Source organism: Thamnophis elegans, unplaced genomic scaffold (genome assembly GCF_009769535.1).
Source record: "Thamnophis elegans isolate rThaEle1 unplaced genomic scaffold, rThaEle1.pri scaffold_212_arrow_ctg1, whole genome shotgun sequence".
Classification (NCBI taxonomy): domain Eukaryota; kingdom Metazoa; phylum Chordata; class Lepidosauria; order Squamata; family Colubridae; genus Thamnophis; species Thamnophis elegans.
The window spans coordinates 34,046-46,459 of NW_022473681.1; the positions used below are offsets into that span (position 1 = coordinate 34,046).

The 12,414-nt window shown below is 45.2% G+C and overlaps 1 pseudogene; it reads right to left on the reverse strand.

Annotated features, from left to right (window-relative positions):
* Nucleotides 1-684: 684 nt before the first annotated feature.
* Nucleotides 685-10,327, reverse strand: LOC116523364 (annotated as a pseudogene).
* Nucleotides 10,328-12,414: the final 2,087 nt, after the last annotated feature.

The following is a 12,414-nucleotide window of genomic DNA, read 5'->3' on the forward strand; positions in this document are numbered from 1 at the left end:
AATCCTGTAGAAAAGAGTTTTGCAGAGGGTTTTTTTTTTGAAGTACGCCGAAAGTATTTTTCAGGGCGAGAAAAATACCGTGTTTCCTCGAAAAATAAAACAGGGTTATTTTCTTTTGACCCCCCAAATAAGCACGGGCTTATTTTTGGGGAGGTCTTATTTTGAGGTGCAGGAAGCGGCAAGCATGGTCACCTCTTGCCTGCTGCTGTGTTGTAATATTTTTGGGGTGGGCTTATTTTCGGGGGAGGGCTGGCTTTAGTGCACGTGCTCAAAAGCCCAATTGGGCTTATTATTCTGGAAAGGTTTTATTTTCGGGTAAAACAGAGTATTTGCTGGGGAGGGAAGGAAGAGAGAGAGATGCATCAGGACTGAATGCAAACAAACAAAATAATCATAATGACAATTCTTTCATCCAACACATGGGAAGAGTCTTACTCTCCCCAATGGTTTTTTTTTTTGTACTTTTAACGTTTTATTTCTGAATAAAATAAAAATAGGAGGGGGGAAAGAAAGAAAGGCAGAAGTCAGGAATCTGAACAACCAACCCAGATATATCGACATGAGCTGGACATGGGAAAGATTTTGGTTTGCCGTGATTAATTTAAAAGAGTCTTGACGATAATGACACAAGCAACCGAGTTTTGGCAGCTCCGAGTCACCTGCCACTGAGCAGTTCTTCCTTCGCTCTTCAACCTGCGGGATTTTGTGCAAACATCGGCTCCCGTGCAATGAGAGGATGCGGGCAAGCCCCCTGCTTAGAATTATCACCTTCCCGAGGGCTCTACCTCTCAAGCTGTTGCAGCCGCTGCAACAATCTCTTTTTTCTTCGCTACCCGTTCAGCGGCTCTGGCTTCCGCCTCGGCTGCCAACCTCTCCTCGCGCTCCTTCAGAAAGGCTCCGTATTCTTCAGGGTTTAACCTAACCGGAGGAGAGAAGAGCGAAGGTTTTACAACGGTCCGCTTGTCGCGCACGCAAACACTCGCTGTCAAGGTGTCAATTAAATGTGAGTCAACTGTGTGCGGCGGCAGCCCAAAAAAGCCAACGCAATCCTAAGTTGCATTAACAAGAGGGATACAATCAAGATCAAGTGAGGTACTAATAGTACTCTATAAAGCCTTAGTAAGACCACACCTAGAATCCTGCATCCAGTTCTGATCACCACTCTATTAAAAAAAGATGTTGAGATTCAGAGTGCAGAGAAGAGCAACCAGGATGATGAGGGGACTGGAGGCTGAAACATGATGGATGGTTGCAGGAACTGGGCATGGCTGGTCTAGTGAAGAGAAGGACCAGGGGAGACATGATAGTAGCCTTACAATATTTGAGGGGCTGCCCCAGAGAGGAGAAGATCAAACTATTTTCCAAAGCACCTTTGAAGGCCAGACAAAGAACAATGGATGGAAACTGACCAAGGAGAGATTCAACCTGGAAATACGGAGGAATTTCCTGACAGTGAGAACAATCAAGCCATGGAACAGAAGTTGCCTTCAGAAGTTGTGGGAGCTTCATCCCTGGAGGCTTTCAAGAAGAGACTGGACTGCCATCTGTCAGAAATGATGTAGGGTCTCCTTGGGCGGGGAGGTTGGACTGGATGACCTCCCTTCCAACTCTTGTTAATCTGGATCTAAGGCTGACTTGCAAAGCACCTTTCTTGCTCGCGGCTTAAAAAGCAGCTGGGGCAGTGGGGAGGGGCATGAGTGGAACGTGTGGGAAGCAGGAGGGAGGAAAGGAATCTATGTGAGCCGTCTGCACTGAGAAAATCTCGCAAGGCCAAGGTCAGAAAGTCTGAAGACTTTCAAAAGGGTGCAGGCCACTCCCCCCAAAAAATGTAAATCTTGCCTTTTTTATAACTTCAAATTAGGGGGGGGGGGGAAGAACCAGGTCACCCCCTGAAGAGGAGAATATGTAAACACAACAACGGATAGAGTGCATGGAAGGAGGGGTAGAAGGAAAGATAGGAAGGTGAGGAGAAAAGGAGAGGAATAGGAGAGAGGGAAAAGCAGAGGAAGAATTGGAGGGAATGTAAGAGTAGGAGAGAGGGGAGATAAGGGAGGATGAGGGGAAGGGTAAAGGGGAGGAAGGGAAGGAGAGAAGGGAAAGGAGAGGAGGAAGAAAGGAAGGGAGAAGAAAGAGAAGGGGGAAGGAAGGAGGGAAGGAAGGAGGGAAGGAGGAGGAAGGAGAGAAGAAAGGAAAGGGGGGGGGAGGAGAAGGGAGGGGGAGGAAGGGGGAAGGAGGGAGGGAAGGAAGGAGGAAGGAAAGAAGAGAAGTAGGAATGTTGTAAGATAAGATGGAGTTATGGGATGGTAGAAAGCAATTTCAAGATATGTCAACTGTAGGGGGAAAAATTGTTATAAATACATATATTAATACAGTTATGAGATATATAATTGGTATGTATATATGAAATTAATAAATTTTCTAAAAAATAAATAAATGCTTCCCCTGGATTGGTGGATGGTGGTGGTTCAGGGAAGAAGAAAGTGGGTTTGTTGCTTTCGCAACAAAATCTAGAACTGGCTTCGCTTTCAGTGCTTGGATAAATTCGCCGGTACAAGTTTTACTCTTGGCAATAAAAATTTCTTTTGCTGGGAAGGCAGCGGATGAGTGACACCCACAGTTGTCCTTTCGCCAGTTCTGAATGCACCTCGGAACGGAATTCTGTCCTGTCACTTTTCACCTTCCTTTTCTCAACAGGGGTCCTAGGAAGCGGTCCTAGGCCAGGCAGTCCTCGACTTCCAGCAGTTCTTAGTGGCACTTGAAAAGTGCGCTATGGCCGTTTTTCCACACTGAGGACCACTGCAGCACTCCCCACCAGACAGTGATCAAAAGTCAGGCGCTTGGCAACTGACTCATAGGTAGACGGTCAGGGTGTCCCGGGGACTCAGGGATTCCTCTTCGACCTTCTGACAAAGCAAGGGGGAGTCAGATTCACTTAAAGACGGTGTTCCTAATTTAACAACTGCAGAGATTCACTCACAAAACTGTGACAAAGAGAAAGGTTGTAAAACGGGGCAGAGAGCAAGTTGACCGTTGTCTCGGTAGCATAGAAGTCTGGGTTATTTGTGGTCGTAAGTGGAGGACTACACAAAGCAAGATGTCTTTCCCGTCTCTCTTGGTCCTACCAAGGTCCTTCCAGCTTTCCCCCTGCCCCACCCCTTGTCCCTCTTGATACTTACTCTGTCACTACTTTGATGCCGATTGAGCGGAGCGGTTCCCATCAGGCTCTGATCATCGTCTCCAACGGCCAGTCGGGCTCATAATGAGTGGTCCTGGGATTTTACCAGCGCTATCTCGTACAGGTGTTCAGGGTCACCATCCCGGCTATTTAAGTCCTGCGGGGATGGAGATGGTTATACATAGAAATAGCCTTAGACTTATATACTGCTTCACAGTGCTTTCCAACCCTCTCTGAATGGTTACGAGTCAGCCTCTTGCCCCCAAACATTCTGGGTCCTCATTTGACCCACTCAGAAGATGGGAGGCTGAGTTGGACCTTCAGCCAGTCAGGCTCAAACTCCTGAACTGTGGGCAGAGTTGCTTGCAATTCGGTGTTCTAACCACTGGGAATGAAGGAAGGAAATAAAAGGAAGGAAAGGAGGAGGAAGGAAGGACATAGCAATAGCCCTTAGACTTATATACCACTCGCAGTGCTTTTACAGCCCTCTCTAAGCGGTTTACAGAAGAGTCAGCCTCTTGCCCCCAATCTGGGTCCTCATTTTACCCACCTTGGAAGGACGGAAAGCTAAGTCAACCTTGAGCTGTCAGGATTGGAATGTTGGCAATGAGCAGGAGCCTGCAATACTGCATTGTATCCACAGGGTGGGAGGGAAGGAAGGAAGGGCAATAGTACTAAAATTATATATTGCTTCATAGTGCTTTTCAGCATAATCAGTTTACAGCCTCTTGTCCCCCAACAATCTGGGTCCTCACTTTACCAACCTCGAAGGACAGAAGGCTAAGTCTACCTTCAAGTTCGGTCAGAATGAAACGTGGCAGTCGGCAGTCCTGTATTCTAACCACAGGGAGGGCAATATCCCTAGACTTATATGCCATTCACAGTGCTTTGCAGCCTTCTCTACGAGGTAACGAGTCAGCCTCTTGCCCCCAACAAATCTTGGTTCTCATTTACCCACCTCGGAAGACAAAAAGCTGACTCTACCTTCAACCCGTCAGAATCGACTGCTGCCGTCGGCAGAATTAGCTGCAATACTGCATTCTAACCATGGTCGCCATGGCTCTTCCAAGCTCAGCCATCCCAACCGTAGCCTAGTGGCTGAACTGGGAGAAGGGGATGACGAGGGGGAGGAGGAGGAGATCATAAATGGGGAAAAAATTATACAAACGTCTTCCTTAGCACAGACATTTTCGGCTTAATTGTGGTCATAGGTTGAGGACTACCTATATTTGGCAACTGGGCCACAGTGTGTGTGTGTGGTGTGTGTGTGTTGTGTGTGGTGTGTGTATGTTATGTCGTATGTATGTATATGTATGTATACACAACACACTCTCTACTTTGTAATTTTCCCTTTAACAGCCATACATTTGGTGGCAGTGTATTGTCTGGGTTAATTACTCTTTACACAATAATAATGCAATTAAATATAACGTATCATGGTCTCTTCCAACTTTAATGTTATATGCACATTGCAAGGATAAAAATTCTACTAATCATTAGCATAATACACATTTCCCAATTTGTTTTGTTTTCTATTTTTTCTTCTTTTCTAATTTTTAATACAGTCCGCTGTATTAAACAGTATTTTGTCTCTATCTGTCATCTTGCGGTTCTACTTACAGGCGATGAAGCTCCCTTTTTCATCCCAGCTGCCGAAAGTAAAAAGTAACTGGGTGTGGGTTGTTTATGAGTTCTAGACCTGTCAGACTATGGCGACGAAAAAGAAAGAGGAGAACTAAATACAGAATCCAGGATTCTATGAAACTTATATATTGAGAAACATAATGTATTAGGCATTCAACATTATTAAAAATTATGTCTCTATGTTCTCTTTAATGCATGTTGGGGATGCATTTTTACCCTTTTGGGTCGGTTTTTCTTGCCCATAGATAGTCAAAATATTTGGTCAGAACAGAAATTAAAAGCACAGATTGTTTTGCTACAGAGCTATCACTTTATTAACTTCAGTTGTAATTCTTAAAGGGTAAAGGTTCCCCTCGACACACATGTGCTAGTCGTTCCTGACATGGGGGGCGGGCTCTTCCGTTTTAAGCCAAAGAGTTCTGTCCGAAGACGTCTCCGTGGTCATGTGGCCAGCATGATTCAATGCCGAAGGCGCGCAGAATGCGTTCTCTTCCCACCAAGATGGCCTATTTTTCTACTTGATTTTTACGAGCTTTCGAACTGCTAGGTTGGCAGAGCTGGAACAAGTACCAGGAGCTCACTCTGTTACGCGGCGCTAGGGATTTGAACTACGACCTTTCTGATCGACAAGCTCCAGCATCTTAGCCACTGGAGCACTGACAGTCACAGTTCCTTTGTAATTCTTAGTTTATTGATTACATATCAGGGGTTTCCAACTTGGTGGGGTGGGGAATTTTGGGGAGTTGAAGTCTAATGCTTTAAATTGGCCAAGTTTGTAATTAATATATTTAATTATATATCGATAATCAAGGATATAAAATATTGAGGCAATGCATTCTTAAAGATAAATTCATTATAGATATATTATTCTAATTAATCCAATTAATCATAACAGTTTATGTTTCAGGAAAACTATTGCCTGCACAATAAATTCTTGATTTATCAGTGTAAGATTTTTATCTTTTCTTATGTTATTAGCTGGCACTTGCTTATATATCTGTGTGTGCTGTATAAGAGCTGGGTGGTGCAGTGGTTAGAGTGCAGTACTGCAGGCTACTTTTGCTGACTGGTGGCAGTTTGGGTCTCACCAGGCTCAAGATTGACTCAGCCTTCCATCCTTCCAAAGTCGGTAAAATGAGGACCCAGATTGTTGGGGACAAGAGGTTGACTCTGTAAACTGCTTAGAGAAACTGTAAAGCACTGTGAAGCGGTATGAAAGTCTAAGTGCTATTGTCTTCCCAACCTCCCAGAAGTTAGAATGCAGTATTGCTGGCTAACTCTACCCACTGCCAGGTGTTTAATCCTGACCAGCTCAATGTTGACTCAGGCTTCTGTCCTCGCCAGGTCGGTAAAACGAGGATTGTTGGGGACAAAAGGCTAACTGTGTAAACCACTTAGAGAGGGCCGGAAGCCCTCTCTAAGTGAAGCGATATATGTCTAAGTGAAGCGATATATGTCTAAGTGAAGCGATATATGTCTAAGTGCTATTGCTATTTAATGTTAACTTCAACTCCCAGAATTCCCCAGTAAGCTTATTTTATAAGACCCCCAAGGTTGGAAAACGTTGGTTTAAAAGAAGCTGCAGCCAGGCCTAAGCCTGGAATTTAAGTGTATTGTGTCAAAATGTCTGAAAGAATAGATGGTCTGTGGGGCAATTCCAGGCCGGCTCCTGAACTCGAGGGGGGTGGGGGTTCAGGATGTTGCTCAAGAATCCCGGAATTTCCATTCTAGCCCCTCCTACTTGCAAAACCCATTGAAATTAAGAAAGGAAGATCTCGTTTCACCTTTATGATGATTTTGGTGGGCAGCGGGATGCCTGGTTTGAAGTCCTTGGTCCGCTCATTGAAATCTTTGCAGAATTGTCCGATGGGAATGCCATACTTTTTGCGGGAAGAGAGAGAGAGAGAGAGATGGCAATTTAGCCATTTTAAAACCTCAATTCGAGGATCCTAACTTTTTCCCAGAAATCGACTCTTTGTGCCAATCCAGTGTTTTTTGTGACTGGTGGTGGGGAACTGGTGGGGATTGGAAGGATTAATACTGCTTGCAGACAGAGCTGGCCATTTGCATTTTTTAAGAGAGTCGTTGAGGCCACAGGAGAACAAACCAAACAGGATAAGATTCAGCAGTCCATCTGCATTGAAAAGACAAAGGCCACTCTTTTAAAGAACAGCAAAATCAACATTTTGGACAGAGAGGACCTCTGGTTTGAAAGAGGGGTCAAAGAGGCCATCTATGTCCAAATTGAACAGCCCTCTCAACAGAGGGGGAGAAACACGACATCATCTATCTCCGGTCTACAACACAGTCCTTTCAGCAGTTCCAAGAAGGCTCCACACCCATTTGCACTACTCAGGTGACCCTGAGGACACAGACAAGCCTCCAAGTGGCCTCAAGGACTCTCTAAAACAGTGATGGCGAACCTATGACACGCGTGTCAGTGCTGACACGCGTAGCCATTTGGGGTGACATGCACAGGATTTCATGCGATTCATCCTCGGCTCCTGCACAGCCGCCGAGGATGAAAGAATCTGTGCTGGAGGAACGGGGTGGGGGGGGTGGGACGTGTGATCTCCCCCACCCACACTCACTTACTGTATCGCCGCCGCCCCTTTCTGAGCGCAGGGGCTGCTGGTAAGGCGTGCATGCCGTGCGCACACACGTCATCAGCGCGGCGAGGGAGGACCCGCAGGAGAGGAGCGCGGGAACAGTGCGCGCCTCTCTCCAGTCAGGCTGGCACAGAGAGTCTACTCCTGGTTAGTTAAAGAATTCGCCCTCCCCCTCACTTATCTCAGTTCACGGCAGGGCTGTGGAGTCTGCTGCTTCCAGCTCCACGTCCTCATCAACATGCCGCTCTGGCCTGCCTCCGCTATGAATATTCATATTCTTCGCCCTCGCGTCACTAGGAATATTCATAGCAGGGGCGGGCTGGAGCGGCATGTTGATGAGGACGTGGAGCTGGAAGCAGCCGACTCCACAGCCCTGGTTCACGGCACCCCAAACAAGTTCAATAATATCAAGGGCAACATACGAAATTGACTGATGAACAAAGAAGTTACTAAGCAGGTATGTTAAATAATTTGTTTTTGGTTTATTAAATACAATTATATATTGCAATTATACATTTTTGTAGTTTAAACTATAAATTGCGCAAAATTATGTTTTTGTCGAAGTGACACACAACGCGAGTTATGCTCGATTTTTTGCCGATTTTTGACACACCACACCAAAAAGGTTGCCCATCACTGCTCTAAAAGAATGCAAATGACCAGCTGTCTGCAAGGAGTCTAAATCCTTCCATTCCCCACCTTCCCTTATCTACTCTTTTGACAGTGAGTAGTTCAGATTCTTGTAGGGCGTATTAACCCGCAATAAACCTGTAGTCATTTAAACTCCTTGCTTCCTGATTATGTCCAACATAAAACACAGCAGTGTGTGTGCTCTTCTGAAAAAAATACTTAGCGTTACATGAGCCTTGTTTGCAAGTTATTTCATTAATGCATAGCTAATCTTGGCTCAGCTGGAGGAGAACAACAACAAAAGAAGTTCGCATTCCAGTTCTGTGGCCAGAACTTCTGCTTCGCTGGTCTAGTCCAGGGGTGAGGAACAATGGCCCCTTTATGAGTTGTGGACTTCAAATCCCAGAATTCCTGAGCCAGCATGGAGTTTATTTATTTATTTATTAATGAAATTTATAGGCCGCCCAATCCCGAAAGACTCCGGGCGACTTACAAAGCAAAAAGAAAAAAAGAAATAATAAAAAAATAAAGGAAGACAATTTAAAAATCACACATGCACTCAATCTGATCAGGGCTGGACCTCAACAGTGAGGTCAACAGCCCAGGCCTGCCGGAATAGCCAGGTTGAAGTTCATAAGCAGCATGGCTGGCTCAGGAAATCTGGGAGTTGAAGTTCACAAGTCATAAAGGGACCATCGTTCCCCCACCCCTTGCCTAGTCTCAGATCCTACCTTTATAAAAATTAACCTAACTTTCCTATCCTGTCTTTCTCCGGTGCTTACCTGTCCAAGAACAGGTCCTAGAGGTGGACCTGGAACAGCCTGTCCAGCATTGATTGACCGGACGACACCTCCACCAGTTATCTTCAGTGCCGCTTTGCCAGCTTGGGCAAGCTTTGACATGGTGCTATCAGTTCTGCACAGACCTAGATTAAAAAGAGATTAATTGAGAAAGGGGATTGAGAGGACTGGAATCTCAGAACGGTTATTATTACCAATTGCTTCTGAGCCTTAAGTTAAAATGTGTAGTCTTCAACTCACAGAATTCCCCAGCCAGCCCAATTCTGGGAGTTGAAGTCCACACTTCTTAAAGCTGCCAAGGCTGAGAAACACTGATCTTACACAAGAAGGACAGAGCAAATGTGATACAGAATGTTTGAAATGGAGACCACTGGGAGAAAAAATCAGTTTCACAGGGATAGGGATCCAAATAGATGCCGAGAAACATCTCAAAGCACAGCCAGGAGACAGTTAGAATACTTGCTTTGAGGCTGATGATGTCCGGTTTTTCCTTTTCAGCACCTCCAGTTTTATGGCACAGGTAGCAAAAAGGGATGCCAAATCACAGCCCTGCAACAGAGGAAAACAGAGTTGGTTTTCTACAAAAAGTCCCCATTTAGCCATAGAATATATGCATCCAGCCTCCTTTGCAATACTATCACTTCTCAATATCTAACACTACAGCCATCCCCAACCTAGTTTCTTCCAGTAACCTAGTTATCACGATGTCCAATATTTCCAGCCTGAAATTAGGATTGTCACCCAACTCGCCTGGGAGGGCACTGGACTGGGTTTATAGCACAATTAGTAAATCCAGCACATTGGGTGCTTTGTAGTTCAATACCCGAGGATTATATGCACCCATCTTAAAGCAAGCTGGCTGGGGGATTCTGGGAGCTAAAGTCAACCCATCTTAAAGGATACTGGCTGGGGATTCTGGGAGTTGAAGCCAATTAATCTTAAAGCATGCTCACTGGGGAATTCTGGGAGTTGTAGTCCGCCCATCTTAAAGCATGCTAGCTTGGGGATTCTGGGAGTTGTAGTCCACCCATCTTAAAACATGCTAGCCGGGGGATTCTGGGAGTTGAAGTCCACCCATTCAATTAATTAAAGTATGTAGTGCAGAGGTACTTTTTATCATCACCGTTTCTCTCCAACCAACTCCATTTCCACTTTCAGCCCGTAATCCAATATAGAAGAATCGGAGGAGCCACTGCTTTTATCCAGAAAATCCCGGAGAAGAATCCCAGGTCCAAATCCCTTTCCCCCTCCCGGGCCTCCCTTGCTAAGCCTCGACCTCCCGTCTCTCGCCGCCTCCTGGCCTCTCCGTCGCGCCCTTCCCTGCCTAACCGCCTACCTCGGATTCCCTCAAGGAAACCCTACATGGGCGCCGCCATCTTGGAGTCAGCGAGGTCAACCCGGGCGCTTTGCATGCCGGGAGGCCCTCGCTTTGCCCCATTGGCGTTAAATGGCGCCCGTTCACCTAAGCAACCCCGGACCGCAGTGACGTCACCGAGGCGCCCGAGCGCGCGCGGGGCACGCCGGGAGGGTTCCGTTCCGTTCCCATGGCAACGGGAGAATTCCGTCGGCTTCTGTTTTGCTTTTGAGGGGAAACGCAAAGATGGCGCTCTCCTCGCCTCAGCAAAGAGACCAAGGACTCTTTCCGTGCTTAAATCTTTCCCCAGCTGCTTTTTCCATGTGATATAATTTTTAAAAGTCCAATAAATATAATTTAAAAATGGCCCCCGCTGCGGTTTTCGTGGTGGGGGTCCCTCAAACGAGGCCTGAGGAACGAGGAAGAGTTGTGGCTGGGCCTCCAAAATAGCCCTCAGCCCCGTCTTTTCCTTACCAGGCAGCAGTGGACTGCCTTGCAGGGCTGTGGTCGGTCTTTCTCCTTGTAGTCCCCACCCCAACAGAGCCCCTCAGTGAGGGAGAGGGGCAGTCCAGGTAGTCCTCGACTTAGGACCACAATGGAGCCCAAAATTGCTAACCAATACATAGTTAAGTGAACCTCGCCCCATTTTGTGTTGCCTCAGTGAATCACTGCAGCTGTTAAACTGCTTAACAAGGTTGTTAAGTGACTCACTGGCTTAACAGCTAATAACAGGATGGTTAAGTGAATCATTTAAGCTAGAAACATGGTTGTTAAGTGAATCATTAGCTGTTAAGTTAGTAACAGGGTTGCTAAGTGAATCACAGTCTAGTAACACGTTGTTAAGTGAATCACTGCAGCTGTTAAGCTAGTAATACAGTTAAGTACTAGCATAGCAGCTAATAACAATTGTTAAGTGAATCACAAGCTAGCAACATGGTTGTTAAGTGAATCATTAGCTGTTAAGCTAGTAACAGCATTGCTAAGTGAATCACAGGCTAGTAACACGGTTGTTAAGTGAATCACTGCAGCTGTTAAGCTAGTAATACAGTTAAGTGACTCACTAGCTTAGCAGCTAATAACAATTGTTAAGTGAATCACAAGCTAGCAACATGGTTAAGTGAATCATTAGCTGTTAAGCTAGTAATATGGTTGTTAAGTGAATCACTGCAGTTGTTAGGTAAGTCACACAGTTATTAAGTGAATCTGGCTTCCCCATTGACTTTGCTTGTCAGGTTGCAAAAGGGGATTGCATGATCCCCGAAAAAACCGCAACTGTCATAAATATGGGTCACTTGCCAAATGTCTGAATTCCAATCACGTGACCATGGGATGCTGCAATGGTTGTTAAGTATGAAAATGGTCATCACTCACTTCTTTCGGTGCCGCCTTAACTCGAAATGGTCACTAAATGAATTCTTATTCAAGGACTACCTGTATTTAAATAGGACAAATCAATGTATTAAACGCTGTCCCGGAGATGGGGTAGAATGGCAAGAGGACTACACTGCAGGGTGGCTAGTCACAAAATGGTGCTGGGGGGGGGAATCAGGGAACGCCAGCCACGCTGCAAGTGTTATAAACTGTTATCAAGAGGAGCAATGGGGGCATTTTTAATTCTCCATATAAAAATAGAATGACAAAATAGAGATTCTTAAGGTTTAGAGTGGATAACTGGAATTCCCTCGCAAAATAAAAAATTTTGGACACTTACCCATGTAATAGGGGCTGTATTACTATTATCCTTCTCATCTTTCCTTTTTATCTTCTACTATTGGTATCTTATGATTTATCACTTTGATGTTTGTATCTTATGGTTTATGACTCTTGTTTGTATGTATACAGAGTTTATGCACCGGAGACAAATTCCTTGTGTCCAATCACACTTGGCCAATAAAGAATATTCTATTCCATTCGAAAAGGAAACATATTAAATGCACAATCTGGTCTACCAAACTCACCGGTGTGAGATACTACTTGTTCAACAGTATTTGAACGAAAGGGGTTCGTTGCTCTTGATGTATATTAGTATTTAGCCAAGAATATCACTTTTAATTTTCAAACGCTTTATAAATAGATGATTGCCAGATCCTGAATGAAAAACAATGGAACTGGATGGAATTAGGAATAAAATACTGGAAACGCCAATACTTCTGCAGCACATCATTAGAGAAACAGATAAAGACAAATTTTTAAAGTTCTTTT